The 13,359-nt window shown below is 39.3% G+C and overlaps 1 pseudogene; it reads right to left on the bottom strand.

The window, feature by feature from the left end:
- Positions 1-11,644: 11,644 nt before the first annotated feature.
- On the bottom strand, positions 11,645-12,091 carry LOC117701938 (large ribosomal subunit protein eL32 pseudogene; annotated as a pseudogene).
- Between the last annotated feature and the right edge of the window lie 1,268 nt (positions 12,092-13,359).

The raw sequence follows: 13,359 nt of genomic DNA, 5'->3' as shown, positions 1-13,359 counted from the left end.
TACAGTTTCAAGGTTTAGTCCATTATCATCATGGCAGGAAGCATGGCAGCATGCAAGAGTGGTACTGGTGGAGTAGCTGAGAGCTATATCCTGATTCTAAAGCAGAGAGAGAGAGAGAGAGAGAGAGAGAGAGACAGAGAGACAGAGAGAGACAGAGAGAGACAGAGAGAGACAGAGAGACAGAGAGAGAGAAAACAGAGAGAGAGAAAACAGAGAGAGAGAGAAAACAGAGAGAGAGAAAAAACAGAGAGAGAGAGAGAGAGAGAGAGAGAGAGAGAGAGAGAGAGAGAGAGAGACTGGGCCTGGCATGGGCTTTTGCAACCTCAAAGCCCATCCCTAATGACACACTTTCTCTAAAGAGGCCACGTCTACTCCAACAGGCCACACCTCCTAATCCTTCTAATCCTTTCAAACAGTTCCACTCCCTGGTGACTAAGGGTTCAAATATCTGAGCCTATGGAAGCCATTCCTATTCAAACCACCACAACAGCCATTTCTAGTTTGATGGAGCTGCACATCCAAGATAGGTGCTAAAAATAGAGACTATCCATGTTCCTGAAGCTGTGAGACCAAGCGGTCAAATGGTTTACATCCTAACAGTTACAGTGATCTGTATCCTAACAGTTATAGTCCTGGGGGAATGTTCTGCTTCAAGCTTGTACTAAGTAGGCTGTGGAATGAAAAAAAAAAAAATGAGGACTTTGAAAATAAAGCTTCTTAAGGTTATACACCAGATTATGTAGTGTAATCATTCCCATTAGAATAAATAATCAGGGGACAAAAAACATCCCCAAAATAGTATAGGGACTAAAGTTTAACTTGGACCTCTATCCTATGATGGGAAGTTCTGGTGGAAGGTCTATGTCTTTGTGGCACTCTGAATCTAGGAGGTCAGAATATTTGATTCTCAACATTAGAAGTTTTCTGTTTGATTTTAAATTAACACTACATCAATGAAACTAGGAAGTTCCCCCTTTGACACTTTTCTCTTAGCATTAATAGTGTCAATAGTCTAAAGGGCCAAGGAAACAAACTAACTATTCCATGTCAAAACATTAATTCTCAGTGCCGGTTGGTAACATCACCATCAACTCAGGAAAGAAAAGCAAATTCTTTTTTTTTCATTTTTTTTAATGTGAAAATTAGATCCAAAGACTGTTTGCACCTGATAAAGGTGGTTTGCAAACTGAAGTCTTCTAATCGAGACAGCAGTACTGATTTTGGCTATGACTTTCAATAAGATATATTTTTAACTTGTAACTAACCTAGTGGCAGACCTCCAGGAAAGTCCCCATGACCATCACTTCTATAACCTTCCTAAATTAGATGGGATTTCTGTGCAGAGTGAAATGGTACAGGGGTACAGGGAGACCTTCTAGAAGACTCCAAGTATCCCACTTTGCTCTCAGTTTTGGTAATATTTAAGACAATACCATCTACCTGCACCATGCTTATTTCTATCTAGTTAGTTAATATGCTTTTACTATTTTAAATTACGGCTTTGGACAAATGCTCTATCAATAGAAAACCTCTGTATCCAGTGTGAACAGCATAGACATATCCATAAAGTCTGAGTGTGTTGTGTTGGTTCACACTCTATCCTAGCTGATGAATCAAGAAGTTATACATGAACGCTCAAGTTGAACTAGACCATTGGCTGATTGGAATTTCACTTGGATACTTTACTAAGCCAATGTTCCCAGATCATTCACGATTTCAGAATCGAACATGGCAGGAGTGTGAAGTCTGTCGTTTCAAATGTGTTGTGTTTCATTTACAGAAATGGCTATGTTGCATTGAAATCAGTTTCTCTGCATTACTTCTCCCTGCTCCACCTCTCTAATCACGTGGACAGTAGAGGAATGGTAATTCACTGCTGCGCACAACTTTGGACACACTTGTCCCCTTCTCCTATTTCAGTTGTTCTTAAAGGATTCCCTTCATGTTCTTGGACCCGAGAATTTCAATTGTGTTGGTTTGTAATGATATACTAAAATACAAGATCTTGGTTTGCAAAATAATTGATATGCTTGCAATTTTCTTTAATGTATGCCCAGACCCCATTCCTTTTAGGTAATTTCTCCTTATTGGCCAAATAACAATTTTCATAGCAATCAACACTTTTAATAATTCTCTCATATTCAATAATGTCACGTATACCACTAGCTTTTCAAATCAAGCACGATAATTTGCTCCGTTAATTGTGTGAGCTTATGGTGAGAACGTAGCTAGTGGCAGTCTCAACACTTAGGTAATGAAGGATTTCATTATTAGCAAGAAAGGACAAGATGAAAGTAAATCACATGCTCCCGAGCACCAAAGATTTGGATGGGCTTCTGATCTGGAGTGCAGTTTGGATCTGAACAGCTCTCAAAAGTGTCACAGCCTGACAAAAGTAGGGTTCCCAGCAGATTCATTATCAAACTTGTAAGAGTGGACTAATGGAAGTGTTCTAGTGATTAAGTGGAAGTCCTTCAGGGGGACATGGGGGCCAAGTCCTTCTCATTCCTTCTCGAGGGGATCATGTTAGGCTTACCCTAACACATATTCCCAGTGCAATGTCTTGCTTTACCACACAAGCAAAAGCATCTCAGACTAAACCTCCCAAATCTGAGGCCACACTGAACCCTCCTTACATCTCGATTTTGGTTACTGCAATCAAAGCTAACAAGGTTATCCACTAGAAGCATTATAATTATTAGACAACCTTTACTGTTCTATTCCTTGTCTATATGATGGGCATAGTATACAATGTATAAGAAATACCTTACATTACTCTTCAATCTTTATTAACATCACGTTATAGAGTAATGGAAAGGTTAGAGCATAGGATATACATTTGCAATGAGGCAGCTTTTGGATACAGTGTTTAAAAGCAGTTTAGCATTGTATATTATCATATACATATGCATATACATTATCATATACATATCATATACATATTGTCATATACATATCATATACATACATGTATATGATCATATACATACATGTATATGATAATATACATATACATACATGTATATGATCATATACATACATGTATATGATAATATACATATACATATGTATATTATCATATACATATACAAAAGCATCTCAAAATGTGAGCCATCCTTAAATATTCCAAGGTTCCACTTCGCATATGGGAAAGAGCTAATGACTATCTAACGTTATTAAGGACCAGATATTGAGAATAACGTATATTCTATATGTGCCACTATCTTGAGCTCTCAGTTTGGTCTTTGTACAATGATTCAAGCAACTTGGAAAAAGACAGAGTTCTTAAGTACTGGGGAAGCCAAGTTTAGCCTCATTTCTAAATTGTTATTTTAACTAGAAAACCGGGCCGCTGGTGTGTGAGTCTTCACTTGGGAGCCAGTAGAAACTTGTCTCGGGCGCTTACCAAGGCGGAGGATGCTTGCTCTGGCTTCTGCTGGGATGTCTCCCTGACTTGGACTAGAACCTCTCCACCTTCTAATTTATGAAAATGCTTTATTCCGATCTAATGGAATAGTCTCTTTTCCATTGTCCTTCATTATTCCCCCACAAATTCATTACACAAAGAAAAAAAAGTACATTCTAAAAATAATTATCGAAAGAAATCTCACAGGCAAATGTAGAGCCTAATGCCACACAAAAGAACACCTATAGAATAAAATACCATTAGATTCTACTTTCCAGACATGAAATACTAGGCACCTTTGCCATAGTGGGCTTAAACCACTTGCCTTTTTTTTTTTAATTTAACTTTTTTTGTTAGATTATTTTTTATTTATTTATATTCCAAAAGTTGTTCCCCTTCCTGATCCCTCTCCCTGAGTTCTCCCCTACCTCTCAGAGGGTGCTCCCCCACCTGCCCACCCACCCCCACCAGCCCCGCCAGCATCCCTCTTCTCTGGGGCATCAAGTTTCTACAGGATTAAGCACATCCTCTCTCACTGAGACTAGCAGGTCAGGCTGCTGCTACACATGTGCCTGGGGCCATAAACAGCCCATTTATGGATGCTCCTTGGTTTTTGGCTTAGTCTCTGGAAGCTCTGAGAGGTCTGGGTTAGCTGATATTGTTGTTGTTCCTATGGGATTGCAATTCCCTTCAGCTCCTTCAGTTCTTCCTCTAACTCTTCCATATGGGTCCCCCACCTCAATCCAATGGTTGGCTGTAAGTGTCTGCATTTGTATCAGTCAGTTGCTAGTAGAACCTCTCAGAGAACAGCCATGCCAGGCTCTTTCCTGTCTGCAAGCACTACATGGCCTCAGTAATAGTGTCAGGATTTGGTGTACACTCATGAGATGGATCCCATGGGCTGGTCACTGGGTGGCCTTTCTTTCAGTTTCTGCTCCATTTTTATCCCTGCATTTCCTTTAGACAGGAACAACTCTGGGTTAAATTTTTGAAGATGGATGGGTAGCCCCCTTGCCTCAACGGGGGGTCATGTCTATCTATCAGAGGTGGTCTCTTCTGGTTCCATCTCCCCTCTGTCGGGTATTTTGGCTAATGTCATCCCCATTGAGTCCTGGTAGCCTCTCACATTCCAGGTCTCTGGAACTTTCTAGAGGTTCCTCCTGCCCCTTAACCCCCCACTGTTGCACATTTCAATTCATTCTCCTGACCCTCTGGGCATCCCTCCTGTCTCTTCCTGTGCCTGATCCTGCCCCTCCTTTTCCTCTCCCCCTCTCCTCTTCCACCCAGTTTTCTTCTTCCCTCTGCCTCCCATGATTATTTTGTTCCCCTTCTCAGTGGGTTTCTGGTATCCACACATGGACCTTCCTTCTTGTTAAGCTTCCTATGATCTGTGAGTATAATAATAACACCATGTGTTATGAACATGAGCACACATTCTTGTGATATGGTGGGGCATCTTTTGGGTATACACTCAGGAGTGGAATATCTGGGTCTTCAGATAGAGCTATTTCCAATTTTCTGAGGAACCCCTAGATTGACTTCCAGAGTGACTATACCAGTTCACAATCCCACCAGCAACGGAGGAGTGTTCCTCTTTCTCCACATCCTCACCAGCATGTGCTGTGGCTTGAGTTTTTTACCTTAGCCATTGTGATGGGTATGAGGTGGAATCTCGGGGTCATTTTGATTTGCATTTCCCTGATGATTAAAAATGCTGAACATTTCCTTAAGTGTTTCTCAATCATTCAGGATCCCTCTGTTGAGAATTCTCTGTTACTTTGTCCATTTTTTCTTTTATTTGGGGGGCTATAGTATAACTAAATCATTTCCCTTTTCCCTTTTCTCCTTGAAAGACTTTCTATTCACTTCCTTGTGGCCTCTTTTTTCATTCATTGCTGTTGCTTGCATATATGTATACGATGTATATGTGTATGTATATTATATGTGTATACATATATGATGTATATGTGTATGTATGAATACGCATGTGCATTGTATGTATATGTGTATATATATTACATGTGTGTGTATTACATACATATACATATATTATGTATGTGTGTATGTGTTCATGTATATGATATATGTGTATGTGTATGTATATAAGATATATAGAGAGATTTATACTTATATATGTATATACATATTTATTCCCACTTGCTAGTCTGCTAGTGTTCCTGAATGTATGTGTATACATATGTGTATACATATGAGATATATATAGATATATTTGTATATGTATATATGTATTTATTCCCACTTGCTAGTCTGTCAGTGGTCCTTAATGTCACCTATTCCATGTTTGCCTACATCATTTCCTCCTTCAAGAGTACTCTACATCCAATAAATAATCCCTAAGGAGTATGAAATCTTTGTCAATCTCACTATCCAGGAGGACTGTGAAGGGCCATCGCAATGAGGCCATTACCAAAGTTAGCTGAGGTCGCACTGAACCCCCATCTCCTCCTCACTTCCTCCAGACAGACATGGATCTAAAGAGGGATGGTTCCTCAACATGCTCGTCTCCAGCTCGTGGTCAAATTCCTAAGACTCCTGTTGTCTACAAAAGCTTGATAGACAATCTCCCCTCTCTAAGCCAACCTTCTGCCAGTCCGTCTTTATCATTGAGTGTGTACTGGGCTCCCTGTGGGGTTAACTATGGGACCAAACCCCTAGGGTGCACATTTATGGCAATGAAGTTTCACCTTACTTCAGTTTCCAGGGCTTGCTTATAAGTTTCAAGCTGGCTTAATTTGTTTGGTACTCCTTTTAAAATATCTGGGACTCTGAAGTCTGTTTCTCCTTACAAAGATTGCAGATGGCACATGACCTGACTTTTCTCATAGGTTACTTTGTTGGCAACTTATGGATGCTTTTGAAGTAAAACCATCTTGTGAATATGTAACAGAAATACTTGCAACTTATAATTACTATCTTTCTTTTTAGATGTTCTTTTATATTTTGAATGTGAGCCTTTTATGAATGCATAATATATGCCTTGGGTTCAGACTTAATACTCAGTCATGAAAGCAGCCGTGGCTAAATCTTGCTTACTTCATAGCCTGTTTTTTGTCGATGTGTATATCAAGCCACATGACAAGAAGAATGTATTGTAAGAGGGTATCGGGTTGGATTTTAATGGTACAACATGGCGAAAAGCAAAGTCACCATCTGTGACATATGGCACACATACGTGTCTGATACAAAGAACTCATTGTGTGGAGGCTGGTGGTCAGATGTTCTCTTCTCTCCTTGGGCACAGAAGAAGATCTGAACAGTATGTGGGAGATTCAGAAATTACAGTCAGGAAGACATCAAGGACAAAGATGACCACACTTAAACAGTAGATGCCAATGCTCTTTCAGAGGAGCGTCTGAAACTAGCCATTTTTCTTGTGCTTCAAAGTTGAACATAAGTGTTGGTGTTTCTGAAGAACAAGTGTTCACTGTGACAAAGGGCGTTTCTGGCATTTCCAAACACAATCGTGCATTGTTTTGAAGAGCTTTGGTAAGTATCTGTTGAACTACTATTTAATTTTATGCTAGAATAGGAAATACATTTTTCAGAACTTTAAAGTTCTAAACACAGAGAAGTTTAAACAATGAAAGATTGTGACTTTCAGGTCAATGTAGGCCACATAACAGGAAATAATAAACAAATTAGAAATGATAACTAGATAAAATTTAGAACACAGACAGTAGAAATTGTTATATCCATTGCAAATTTTGTCAGAGGAATAAAACATAAAAATTTTATATTCATATTACAGACATTAATTTGATATTATTTTTAAATATACTGTCATGATATATGTAAATGTAATGAAAACCATACATTGTATATATGGGTGTGTGTGTGTATGTGTGTGTGCATGTATGCATATACAGAGAAGGAGGAAAGATAATGCAAAAAGGAAAGAATGAAAAATAGTTCTATAAAAATTAAATACACAAAGCAGAATAAAAACAAGTATGAAGTAAGGTACAAAGAACACCTGATGGGAAACAGATCATCATAATGAAAGATTAAGAAGAATTTTGGAAATTTATTTTATGATTTTGCTTCATGAGTGTGCCTGCTTTTTCTACGTTTTCACTCCAGATTCTTCTATCTTTTAAATTGTATGAGAGTTTTGCCCAAATGTATGTAGGAGACAAGGATATCCCCCAGACATAACAGGAGGATAGGAGACAAGGATATCCCCCAGAACTGGGATTATAGGTGGTTATGCAATTCCACACATGAAAGATGGCAGGTGGATGCTGGGAACTGAACGCAGATCCTCTGCAAGAGCAGCAAGGGCTCTCAAGTGCTGAGCCATCTCTCCAGTCCCATGTTTTTATTCTTAAGACATAAAAAGTGGTATCTTAGTCTCTTGGTGTTTATCACGATCCCTAAGGATGGATTCATCTATCACATACTGAGATTTTCTTTTAAGTTTTCAGCTCTTAAAAATAATTCCATTCAATATATCTGTTGTTACAATTACACACTAATATGCCGAGACAATAATTTCATTATTGAAGAAATAGTTGGATAAATCTTGTATCAAATTAGGCTAAGCAACTTTGAAAAAATATTCGGCAAAAATAAACGGAGGAGCGAATTTCCTGCGGCCACCTTGCAAGACTGCAAACTGGGCAGACGATTCTATTTGATTCCATTTTTCTAAACTAGAACCGTGCACCAGCACCATGTTCACGTGACTCATTTTCTTATATATCACAGAGACTTTTAACAGTTTCCCCAAAGACAAGTTCCAGACTCGGCCCTACACTTTCCCTGACACTTTGATCAATCGTACCCATTTCTCTGTGTGTACTATTTTACTTGGAGATTTTTTTTTTCACGTTTAAGGGTTAATTTTTATGACTAAACTGAACCGAGTAAAACAGAAAACAGACTGATGTTGGAGCGCCCTCTGCTGTTTGATGGAAGTTCAGCTACTATTCAAATGCAGACCCCACTCAATAGGCATTATGCAGGACGAACTAACACCACCACGGAACGTGGGGGTGGGGGTGGGGTTACCAGAAACTTCTGTATCTTATATATTCCTATTGAGAGTTCATCATACGATTGCTTGGTTTCCTTAAACATTATATAGGGAGGCTGGTTTTCCCAAAGCTCTTTGCCAAAAGAACAGAAAACCAAGCTTGTTCTCTGTAACTCCTAATGTTTTTAAAGTTCCTAGTTAATGATATTGCCCAGAAGAGAATGTCTGTAGAAATCGGCCACTGATTCTTTAACACCAAGAGGGTTTTAGATCTAGGGGAGAGAAAGAGAATTCAATTCTTTCAGAGCATCCTCTCCCCTGTGAAACACGTGGAAAATTCTATGTAACCAGGGTCTTAGATGAGTATGTGAGGCGAGACTTTGCTAATTTTCTTTCCGAGAAAATGAGACAGTGAAAGAAACACAGAAAGAAACCTATGTTGAAATGTGTGAAGTAAATGCTTATTAACTTATGCATTTTAAATATTTTCATTTAGATGAAGGAAGGGAGGGTTCCTGTTTTGAAAAAGATTCTGAACTCATTTGCTCGCCAAACACAAGCTAGCAGATTAAATTTCAAGACTGAATATTTTTTCACTCAGCTGCCTGGATATTTCTTTAAAAACTGATGCCACTTACTACATCATAAGAGAGAGTTCAGCTAAGCACAAAAAAAAAAAAAAAAAAAAAAAAAAAAAAAAAAAAAATGGCGTTATCATGGCAATTCTACCTCAGGTCTTCATTCTGTAGGCATATAAGTCAGCTTCAGGTGGGAATCCGTAGGGATACTTAGCTTCTGAAAGATATCTTTGCATAACCAAGGAAGTTAATCTTCCATATAGCATGAAGGCCTACATAATCCTTACCTGCCACAGTCTATTGATAAGACTGAAAAGCTTAGCCACGTGAAGAAAGTGAGGGTACCATTCACAGAACTTTCCAAATCTTTCTTTAAATGATGTAATTATTTCAGTTTCATTAAGAATACTCATGGCAGGATTAAGGCCATAAATATGCTTGTTTCTATGCTCAGTGGATAATGGTTGCATTAAAAGTATCTCTTTTTTTCTTCTTTTTTATTGGATATTTTATTTATATTTTAGATGTTATTCCCTTTCCCCATTTGCCCCCCACCCAGAAACCCCCTATCCTATCCCCCCTCCTCCTGCTTCTATGAAGATGTGCCCCCACCCATCCACTCCCACCTCCCCGCCCTCAAATTCCCCCACACTGGGACATTCAGCCTTCACGGGACCAAGGACCTCCTCTCCCACCTATGCCTGACATGGCCATCCTCCCCAACATATACAGCTGGAGCCATGGGTCCCTCCCTATGTGCTCCCAGGCTAGTGGTTTAGACCCTGGGAGCTCTGGTTGGTTGGTATTGTTGCTCTCCCCATGGGGCCCTTTCAGCTCCTTCAGTCTTCTCTCTAACTCCTCCATTGGGAACCCCATGATCAGTTCAGTGGTTAGCTGTGAGCATCCACCTCTGTATATGTCAGACTCTGGCAGACCTCGAAGGAGACAGCTATATCAGGCTCCTGTCAGCATGCACTTCCTGACATCCACATCAGCGTCTGCCTTTGGTGACTGTACATGGGATGAATACCCAGGTGGAACAGTCTCTGGACTGCCCGTCCTTCAGTTCTGTCCCACACTTTGTCTCCATATTTGCTCTCTGGAGTATTTTGTTACTCCTTCTAAGAAGGACCGAAGCACCCACACTTGGTCTTCCTTCTTCATGAGCTTCATGTGGTCTATGAGTTGTATCTTGGATATTGTAAGCTTTTGGGCTAATATCCAATTATCAGTGAGTGCATACCCTGTGTGTTCTTTTGTGATTGGGTTACCTCACGCAGGATGGTATTTTCTAGTTCTATCCATTTGCTTACAAATTTCTCCAATTCATTATTTTTAATAGCTGAGTAATATTCCATTGTGTAAATGTACCACATTTTTTGTATCCATTCCTCTGTTGAAGGACATCTGGGTTCTTTTGAGCTTCTGGGTATTATAAATAAGGCTGCTATGGACATAGTAGAGCATGTGTTCTTGTTATATGTTGGAGCATCTTCTGGGTATATGCCCAGGAGTGGTATGGCTGGGTCCTCAGGTAAAGCTATGTCCAATTTTCTGAGGAACCACCAAACTGATTTCCAGAGTGGTTGTACCAGCTGCAACCCCCACCAACATTGGAGGAGTGTTCCTTTTTCTCCACATCCTCGCCAGCATCTACTATCACCTGAGTTTTTAATCTTAGCCATTCTGACTGGTGTGAGGTGGTATCTCAGGGGTGTTTTGATTTGCATTTCCCTGATGACTAAGGATGCTGAACATTTCTTTAGGTGCTTCTCAGCCATTCATGTTTCCTCAGTTGAGAATTCTTTGTTTAGCTCTGTACCCCCATTTTTAATAGGATTATTTGGTTGTCTGGAGTCTAATTTCTTGAGTTCTTTGTATATATTGAATATTATCCCTCTATCAGATGTAGGATTGGTAAAAATTTGGTTCTTTGAGAAAATCAATAAGATAGATAAACCCTTAGCCAGATTATCCAGAGGGCACAGAGACAGTATCCAAATTAATAAAATCAGAACTGAAAAGGGAGATATAACAACAGAAACTGCAGAAATTTTTTAAAATCATCAGATTCTACTACAAAAGCTTATACTCAACAAAACTGGAAAATCTGGATGAAATGGACAATTTTCTAGACAGACACCAGGTACCAAAGTTAAATCAGGAGCAGATAAACCATTTAAACAGTCCCATAACCCCTAAAGAAATAGCAGCAGTTATTAAAAGTCCCCCCATCAAAAAAAAAAAGCCCAGGACCAGATGGTTTTAGTGCAGAATTCTCTCAGACTTTCAAGGAAGACCTAATACCAATTCTCTTCAAACTATTCCACAAAATAGAAACAGAAGGAACACTGCCCAATTCGTTCTATGAAGCCACAATTATGCCCATACCTAAACCTCACAAAGACCCAACAAAGAAAGAGAACTTCAGACCAATCTCCTTTATGAATATCGATGCAAAATGCTCAATAAAATTCTTGCAAACTGAATCCAAGAACACATCAAAACAGTCGTCCATAATGATCAAGTGGGCTTCTTCTTCTTCTTCTTCTTCTTCTTCTTTTCTTCTTCTTCTTCTTCTCTTCTTCTTCTTCTCCTTCCTCCTCCTCCTCCTCCTCTTCTTCTTCTTCTTCTCCCTCTTCTTCTTCTTCTTCTTTTTTTAGATTTTGTGATTTTATTTAAACACAAAACATGCACGCAAGCCACCTATTCATTTTCTTCGCTGTGTAGCCTGGCATTGGGATTGATGACTCTCAGGGCCAGCTGTGCTGCTCTTTCTATGATGGCTTTTCAGTTCTTAGAGGGCACAGTGTGAGCAATCTCAGCACAGTAAGATTTGTTCCACATCAGCAACACTTCCAGCTCCTTGACGTTGTTGACCAGAAACTTCCAGAAGCCACTAGGAAGCATGTGCTTGGTTTTCTTGTTGCTCCATAATCAATGCTGGGCATCAAGATCTGGCCCTTGAATTTTCCACACCCATGTTGTCAATGCTTCTGGATTTCTGCCATTTTGGATTAATTTTCACATTTCGGTCTGAATGGTGCCTGATGAATGTCTTGGTCCTCTTTTGACAATCTTGGGCTTCACCAGAGGCTGGAGGGCAGCCATGATGCCACAAAAGAGATGGCGGCCACATCGATCAAGTAGGCTTTATCCCACGAATGCAGGGATGGTTCAATATTCAGAAATCCATCAACGTAATCCACTATATAAACAAACTCAAAGAAAAAAAAAACACATGATCATCTCACTAGATGCTGAGAAAGCATTTGACAAAATTCAACACCCTTTCATGATAAAAGTCCTGGAAAGACCAGGAATACAAGGCCCATACCTAAACATAATAAAAGCAATATACAACAAACCAGTAGCCAAATCAAACTACATGGAGAGAAACTTGAAGCAATCCCACTAAAATCAGGGACTAGACAAGGCTGCCCACTCTCTCCCTACCTATTCAATATAGTACTGGAAGTCCTAGCCAGAGCAATTAGACAATAAAATGAAGTCAGAGGGATACAAATAGTAAAGGAAAAAGTCAAAATATCACTATTTGCAGATGATATGACAGTATACTTACGTGATCCCAAAACTTCCACTAGAGAACTCCTAAACCTGATAAACAAATCCAGCAAAGTGGCTGGATATAAAATCAACTCAAACAAATCAGTAGCCTTCCTCTACTCAAAGGATAAATAGACTGAGAAAGAAATTAGGGAAATGACACCCTTCACAATAGTCACAAATAAATATAAAATAACTTGGTGTAAATCTAACCAAGCAAGTGAAAGATCTGTATGACCAGAACTTTAAGTCTCTGAAGAAAGAAACCAAAGAAGATCTCAGAAGATGGAAAGATCTCCCATGCTCATGGATTGGCAGGATTAATATAGTAAAAATGGCCATCTTGCCTAAAGCAATCTATAGATTCAATGCAATTCCATCAAAATTCCAAATCAATTCTTCATAGAGATAGAAAGAGCAATTTGCAAATTCATTTGAAATAACAAAAAACACAGGATAGCGAAAAGTATTCTCAACAATAAAAAACTTCTGGAGGAATCACCATCCCTGACCTCAAACTGTACTACAGAGCAATAGTGATAAAAACTGCATGGTATTGGTACAGAGACAGGCAGGAAGATCAATGGAATAGAATTGAAGACCCAGAAATGAACCCACACACCTATGGTTACTTGATCTTTGACAAAGGAGCTAAAACTGTTCAGTGGGAAAAGGACAGCATTTTCAACAAATGGTGCTGGTTCAACTGGAGGTCAGCATGTAGAAGAATGCAAATCAATCCATTCTTATCCCCTTGTACAAAGCTCAAGTCAAAGTGATCAAGGACCTTCACATAAAACCAGATACAAAAA

The sequence above is a fragment of the Arvicanthis niloticus genome, unplaced genomic scaffold (assembly GCF_011762505.2).
Source record: "Arvicanthis niloticus isolate mArvNil1 unplaced genomic scaffold, mArvNil1.pat.X pat_scaffold_345_arrow_ctg1, whole genome shotgun sequence".
NCBI classification, from domain to species: Eukaryota; Metazoa; Chordata; class Mammalia; order Rodentia; family Muridae; genus Arvicanthis; species Arvicanthis niloticus.
This window is presented reverse-complemented; position numbering and strand designations above follow the sequence as displayed.